Genomic DNA, 8024 nt, shown 5'->3' with positions numbered 1-8024 from the left:
GTTGGGTCAGTTCAACCATAGTTTAACGACCCTTTCTGCTTATTTTATGACCCACAACACAAATCTCTTTTCCCCAGGCATGCAGAGTTCAATTAGTTATAGTTTTATCTAAAGCTAGAATTTGTTTTAACTATTTATTAACAAAATTCCTAACAATATTGTACTGGGGGCTATGGACTGGGTGGAGTAGAAAGTGTTGCCATAGACCTCAGTCCCCCATAAAATAACACCATATATAGATTCTACAGACCCTAGTGAGTAATCCCAACACCACTTTTACTTTGGCACCTAGAATAGTTTTCTCCCTATAAACCAATATGTATTTCATATACAGTGTATTGCATTGGAGGCATTTATTTGACCTTGGAACATGTGTTGAACCCCAAATTGAATGCAAATATTACTTAAATATGAAGAACTGTGAGTCATGGATGATCTGTAGTCAGAACTGAGGGTGCCTGGAGAAGAACAGGGCGAAAATGAGTCTTCAGATGACGATGAATCAATCAACAGAAAACGAATCAAGAAGCCAAACCTTCCCCTGGCGCCTCCTTTATTTAAAGGTCATTTATAAAATGGAGTGTGTAGAAGAATATGTGAACCCTTGAGTAAGCTAAACCAGCTAGTTAGCTAGTTCAAGCTGCTGTTTACTGACAAGTACTACATACACTATATATACACAAAAGTATGTTGACACCCCTTCAAATTAGTAGATTCGGCTATTTCAGCCACACCTGTTGATGACAAGTGTATAAAATCGAGTACACAGCCATGCAATCTCCATAGACAACCATTGGCAGTAGAATGGCCTTACTGAAGAGCTCAGTGACTTTCAACGTGGCACCATCATAGGATGCCACCTTTCCAACAAGTCAGTTTGTCAAGTTTCTGCCCTGCTAGAGCTGCCAACTGTAAGTGCTGTTATTGTGAAGTGGAAACATATTGGAGCAACAACGGCTCAGCTGTGAAGTGGTAGCCCACAAGCTCACAGACAACTGCCGAGGACTGAAGCGTATAGCTCGTAGAAATCATCCTCAGTTGCAACACTCACTACCGAGTTCCAAACGGCCTCTGAAAGCAACTTCAGCACAAGAACTGTTCGTCGGAAGCTTCTTGAAATGGGTTTCCATGGCTGAGCAGCCACACACAAGCCTAAGATCCCCGAGCGCGGTTCCAAGCGTCGGCTGGAGTAGTGTAAAGCTCATTGTCATTGAACTCTGGAGCAGTGGAAACGCATTCTCGGGAGTGATGAATCACGCTTTAACCATCTAGCAGTCCGATGAACGAATCTGGGTTTGGCGAATGCCAGGAGAACAGTACCTGCCCGAATGCATAGTGTCAACTGTAAAGTGGAGGCGGAATAATGGTCTGGGGCTGTTTTTCATGGTTTGGGGTAGGCCCCTTAGTTCCAGTGAAGAGATCTTAGCGCTACAGCATACAATGATGTTCTAGACAATTCTGTGCTTGCAACTTTGTGGCAACAGTTTCGGGGGAAGGCTCTTTCCTGTTTCAGCATGTCAATGCCCCTGTGCACAAAGTCCATACAGAAATGGTTTGTTGAGATCGATGTGGACGAACTTGACTGGCTAGCACAGAGCCCTGACCTCGACTCCATTGGGATGAATTGGACCGCCGACTGCCAGCCAAGTCTAATTGCCCAACATCAGTGCCCGACCTCACGAATGCTCTTGTGGCTGAATGGAAGCAAGTCCCGCAGCAATGTTTCAACATCAAGTGTAGAGCCTTCCCAGAAGAGTGGAGGCTGTTATGTCAGCAAAGGGGGGTACAACTCCATATTAATGCCCATGATTTTGGAATGAGATGTTTGACGAGCAGGTGTCCACATACCTTTGGTCATGTAGTGTATGTTAATGCCCGATTTATTGTTTTCATCTATACATAAGATGCTCTTATTAAGCAGTAGCAATGTCTGTTGTTTCATTAGAGACACCCCGTGAGACTGGCTTTCACAAGACCACAAGGAACTGGACTCCTGATCCATCCCTGTAGTACAATTGATAACTATTGCTATAAATGCTAAAAATCCAATCTTACTGAAACTTATATCACTTTTGGCCTATCCCTCTGTACTGGTATGTCTCTACTACTTTCACCACTCATCCCCTTAACCCATCTTCCTCTACTTTCTTCACTGCCTCAGCATATGACAATATGTCTGCACTACCCTGGAAACCTCAACCTACCTCTCCTGCATGGGACAATTCTGATCCCCAGCTCCATGGGCACCCGCACAATTAACACATTCCACTACTTTCCCCAATACTCCACATTCCTTCGTCTCATGCCCTTCTGCACGTCCCACTCAGGTAACATACACATAAAAAACATTTAGAATATTGTATATGGACATCTCTCAACTTTTTTTTCTCCCTACCTCTCTCTCGCTCTTCCTCTGTGTCTGTAAATATCTCCCTCTCTGTGTCTGTCTGGTTGGTCTCTGGGGAGGAGGCTTTCAAGTTTGTACGTCTGGGCGGCTCTATAAGAAAGAAGAGAAAGGTACCCCAGAATGACCCACCCGTCAGCCTGTTGAACAAGCAGCTTTCATTAAAAACTGGAGGGAAGCTTGGCCTTACGCAACTTTGTGGCAACTTACGCACTACCCTCTGTAGTGCCTTGCTGTCATGTTTTGTCTTTCATCATGTCTTGTCCCTGTGCTTCCCTCTGCTGGTCTTATTAGGTTCTTTCCCTCTTTCTCTCTCTCTATCGTTCCGTTCCTGCTCCCAGCTGTTTCTCATTCTCCTAACGACCTCATTTACTCTTTCACACCTGTCCCCTATTTTGCCCTCTGATTAGAGTCCCTATTTCTCCCTCTGTTTTCCGCTTCTGTCCTTGTCGGATTCTTGTTTGATGTTTGCTGTTCCTGTGTCCTTGTTTCGCCCTGTCGTGTTCTTTGCCTTCTTCAGATGCTGCGTGTGAGCAGGTGTCTATGTCAGCTACGGCCAGTGCCTTCCCGAAGCGACCTGCAGTCTGTGGTCGCGTCTCCAGGCGTTCCTCTCTATTGACGAGAGGATTTCAGTTTCCTGTTTTGGATTACCATTGATTATATCCAGGAGAATCATTATTTGTTTAATACTGGAATAAAGACTCTGTTACTATTACGTCGCTTTTGGGTCCTCATTCTGCAGCACAACAGAAGAATCCGACCAAGAATGGACCCAGCGACTACGGATTCTCGCAACACTGCCGTCGAGATCCAGGGAGCAATGCTCGGCAGACACGAGCAGGAATTGTCTGCTGCTCGTCATGCCGTTGAGACCCTGTCCGCTCAGGTCTCCGATCTCTCAGGACAGTTTCAGAGTCTTCGTCTCGTGCCACCAGCTACTTCCTGGTCTTCCGAGTCTCCGGAACCTAGGGTTAATAACCCACCATGTTACTCTGGGCAGCCCACTGAGTGTCGCTCCTTTCTCACCCAGTGTGATATTGTGTTCTCTCTCCAGCCCAACACATACTCAAGAGAGAGAGCTCGGATCGCTTACGTCATATCACTCCTTACTGGTCGGGCTCGGGAGTGGGGCACAGCTATCTGGGAGGCAAGGGCTGAGTGTTCTAACGTTTATCAGAACTTTAAAGAGGAGATGATACGGGTTTTTGATCGTTCAGTTTTTGGGAAAGAGGCTTCCAGGGGCCTGGCTTCCCTATGTCAAGGTGATCGATCCATAACGGATTACTCTATAGAGTTTCGCACTCTTGCTGCATCCAGTGACTGGAACGAGCCGGCGTTGCTCGCTCGTTTTCTGGAGGGACTCCACGCTGAGGTTAAGGATGAGATTCTCTCCCGGGAGGTTCCCTCCAGCGTGGACTCTTTGATTGCACTCGCCATCCGCATAGAACGACGGGTAGATCTTCGTCACCGAGCTCGTGGAAGAGAGCTCGCGTTAACGGTGTTTCCCCTCTCCGCATCTCAACCATCTCCTCCCACCGGCTCAGAGACTGAGCCCATGCAGCTGGGAGGTATTCGCATCTCGACTAAGGAGAGGGAACGGAGAATCACCAACCGCCTTTGCCTCTATTGCGGTTCTGCGGGACATTTTGTCATGTCATGTCCAGTAAAAGCCAGAGCTCATCAGTAAGCGGAGGGCTACTGGTGAGCGCTACTACTCCTGTCTCTCCATCAAGATCCTGTACTACCTTGTCGGTCCATCTACGCTGGACCGGTTCAGCTGCTTCCTGCAGTGCCTTGATAGACTCTGGGGCTGAGGGTTGTTTTATGGACGAAGCATGGGCTCGGAAACATGACATTCCTCTCAGACAGTTAGGGAAGCCCACGCCCATGTTCGCCTTAGATGGTAGTATTCTCCCCAGTATCAGATGTGAGACACTACCTTTAACCCTCACAGTATCTGGTAACCACAGTGAGACCATTTCCTTTTTGATTTTTCGTTCACCTTTTACACCTGTTGTTTTGGGTCATCCCTGGCTAGTATGTCATAATCCTTCTATTGATTGGTCTAGTAATTCTATCCTATCCTGGAACGTTTCTTGTCATGTGAAGTGTTTAATGTCTGCTATCCCTCCTGTGTCTTCTGTCCCCTCTACTCAGGAGGAACCTGGTGATTTGACAGGAGTGCCGGAGGAATATCATGATCTGCGCACGGTCTTCAGTCGGTCCAGAGCCAGCTCCCTTCCTCCTCACCGGTCGTATGATTGTTGTATTGATCTCCTTCCGGGGACCACTCCCCCTCGGGGTAGACTATACTCTCTGTCGGCTCCCGAACGTAAGGCTCTCGAGGATTATCTGTCTGTTTCTCTCAACGCCGGTACCGTGGTGCCTTCTTCCTCTCCCGCCGGAGCGGGATTTTTCTTTGTTAAGAAGAAGGACGGTACTCTGCGCCCCTGCGTGGATTATCGAGGGCTGAATGACATAACGGTTAAGAATCGTTATCCGCTTCCCCTTATGTCGTCAGCCTTCGAGATTTTGCAGGGAGCCAGGTTCTTTACTAAGTTGGACCTTCGTAACGCTTACCATCTCGTACGCATCAGAGAGGGGGACGAGTGGAAAACGGCGTTTAACACTCCGTTAGGGCATTTTGAATACCGGGTTCTGCCGTTCGGTCTCGCTAATGCTCCAGCTGTCTTTCAGGCATTAGTTAATGATGTACTGAGAGACATGCTGAACATTTTTGTTTTCGTTTACCTTGACGATATCCTGATTTTTTTTCACCGTCACTCGAGATTCATGTTCAGCACGTTCGACGTGTACTCCAGCGCCTTTTAGAGAATTGTCTCTACGTGAAGGCTGAGAAGTGCGCCTTTCATGTCTCCTCTGTCACATTTCTCGGTTCTGTTATTTCCGCTGAAGGCATTCAGATGGATCCCGCTAAGGTCCAGGCTGTCAGCGATTGGCCCGTTCCTAAGTCACGTGTCGAGTTGCAGCGCTTTCTCGGTTTCGCTAATTTCTATCGGCGTTTCATTCGTAATTTCGGTCAAGTGGCTGCCCCTCTCACAGCTCTGACTTCTGTCAAGACTTGCTTTAAGTGGTCCGGTTCCGCCCAGGGAGCTTTTGATCTCCTCAAGAAGCGTTTTACATCCGCCCCTATCCTTGTTACTCCTGACGTCACTAAACAATTCATTGTCGAGGTTGACGCTTCAGAGGTGGGCGTGGGAGCCATTCTGTCTCAGCGCTCCCAGTCTGATGATAAGGTCCATCCTTGCGCTTACTTTTCTCATCGCCTGTCGCCATCGGAACGCAACTATGATGTGGGTAACCGCGAACTGCTCGCCATCCGCTTAGCCATAGGCGAATGGCGACAGTGGTTGGAGGGGGCGACCGTTCCTTTTGTCGTTTGGACTGACCATAAGAACCTTGAGTACATCCGTTCTGCCAAACGACTTAATGCACGTCAGGCTCGTTGGGCGTTGTTTTTCGCTCGTTTCGAGTTCGTGATTTCCTATCGTCCGGGAAATAAGAACACCAAGCCTGATGCCTTATCCCGTCTCTTTAGTTCTTCTGTGGCTTCTACCGACCCCGAGGGGATTCTCCCTGAGGGGCGTGTTGTCGGGTTGACTGTCTGGGGAATTGAGAGACAGGTAAAGCAAGCACTCACTCACACTGCGTCGCCGCGCGCTTGTCCTAGTAACCTTCTGTTCGTTCCTGTCTCTACTCGTCTGGCTGTTCTTCAGTGGGCTCACTCTGCCAAGTTAGCTGGCCACCCCGGCGTTCGGGGTACGCTTGCTTCTATTCGCCAGCGGTTTTGGTGGCCTACTCAGGAGCGGGACACGCGCCGTTTCGTGGCTGCTTGCTCGGACTGCGCGCAGACTAAGTCAGGTAACTCTCCTCCTGCCGGTCGTCTCAGACCGCTTCCCATTCCTTCTCGACCATGGTCTCACATCGCCTTAGACTTTATTACCGGTCTGCCTTCGTCTGCGGGGAAGACTGTGATTCTTACGGTTATCGATAGGTTCTCTAAGGCGGCACATTTCATTCCCCTCGCTAAGCTTCCTTCCGCTAAGGAGACGGCACAAATCATCATTGAGAATGTGTTCAGAATTCATGGCCTCCCGTTAGACGCCGTTTCAGACAGAGGTCCGCAATTCACGTCACAGTTTTGGAGGGAGTTCTGTCGTTTGATTGGTGCTTCCGTCAGTCTCTCTTCCGGGTTTCATCCCCAGTCTAACGGTCAAGCAGAAAGGGCCAATCAGTCGATTGGTCGCATATTACGCAGCCTTTCGTTTCGAAACCCTGCGTCTTGGGCAGAACAGCTCCCCTGGGCTGAGTACGCTCACAACTCGCTTCCTTCGTCTGCTACCGGGCTATCTCCGTTTCAGAGTAGTCTTGGGTACCAGCCTCCTCTGTTCTCGTCCCAGCTCGCCGAGTCCAGCGTTCCCTCCGCTCAGGCTTTTGTCCAACGTTGTGAGCGCACCTGGAGGAGGGTCAGGTCTGCACTTTGCCGTTACAGGGCGCAGACTGTGAGAGCCGCCAATAAACGTAGGATTAAGAGTCCTAGGTATTGTCGCGGTCAGAGAGTGTGGCTTTCCACTCGTAACCTTCCCCTTACGACAGCTTCTCGCAAGTTGACTCCGCGGTTCATTGGTCCGTTCCGTGTCTCTCAGGTCGTCAATCCTGTCGCTGTGCGACTGCTTCTTCCGCGACATCTTCGTCGCGTCCACCCTGTCTTCCATGTCTCTTGTGTCAAGCCTTTTCTTCGCGCCCCCATTCGTCTTCCCTCCCCCCCCCCCGTCCTTGTCGAGGGCGCTCCTATTTACAGGGTACGGAAGATCATGGACATGCGTTCTCGGGGACGTGGTCACCAGTACTTAGTGGATTGGGAGGGTTACGGTCCTGAGGAGAGGAGTTGGGTTCCATCTCGGGACGTGCTGGACCGTTCGTTGATTAATGATTTCCTTCGTTGCCGCCAGGGTTCCTCCTCGAGTGCGCCAGGAGGCGCTCGGTGAGTGGGGGGGTACTGTCATGTTTTGTCTTTCATCATGTCTTGTCCCTGTGCTTCCCTCTGCTGGTCTTATTAGGTTCTTTCCCTCTTTCTCTCTCTCTATCGTTCCGTTCCTGCTCCCAGCTGTTTCTCATTCTCCTAACGACCTCATTTACTCTTTCACACCTGTCCCCTATTTTGCCCTCTGATTAGAGTCCCTATTTCTCCCTCTGTTTTCCGCTTCTGTCCTTGTCGGATTCTTGTTTGATGTTTGCTGTTCCTGTGTCCTTGTTTCGCCCTGTCGTGTTCTTTGCCTTCTTCAGATGCTGCGTGTGAGCAGGTGTCTATGTCAGCTACGGCCAGTGCCTTCCCGAAGCGACCTGCAGTCTGTGGTCGCGTCTCCAGGCGTTCCTCTCTATTGACGAGAGGATTTCAGTTTCCTGTTTTGGATTACCATTGATTATATCCAGGAGAATCATTATTTGTTTAATACTGGAATAAAGACTCTGTTACTATTACGTCGCTTTTGGGTCCTCATTCTGCAGCACAACACTTGCGGTCGGAGGACGAGCTGTTGCCTTACAAGGCAGTGATGCAACCAGTCAGGATGCTCTCGATGGTGCAGCTGTCAAAACT

Source organism: Salvelinus namaycush, chromosome 33, assembly GCF_016432855.1.
Source record: "Salvelinus namaycush isolate Seneca chromosome 33, SaNama_1.0, whole genome shotgun sequence".
Taxonomy (NCBI): Eukaryota; Metazoa; Chordata; class Actinopteri; order Salmoniformes; family Salmonidae; genus Salvelinus; species Salvelinus namaycush.
The sequence above is the reverse complement of the archived record's forward strand: the minus strand, read 5'-3'. Positions refer to the sequence as shown.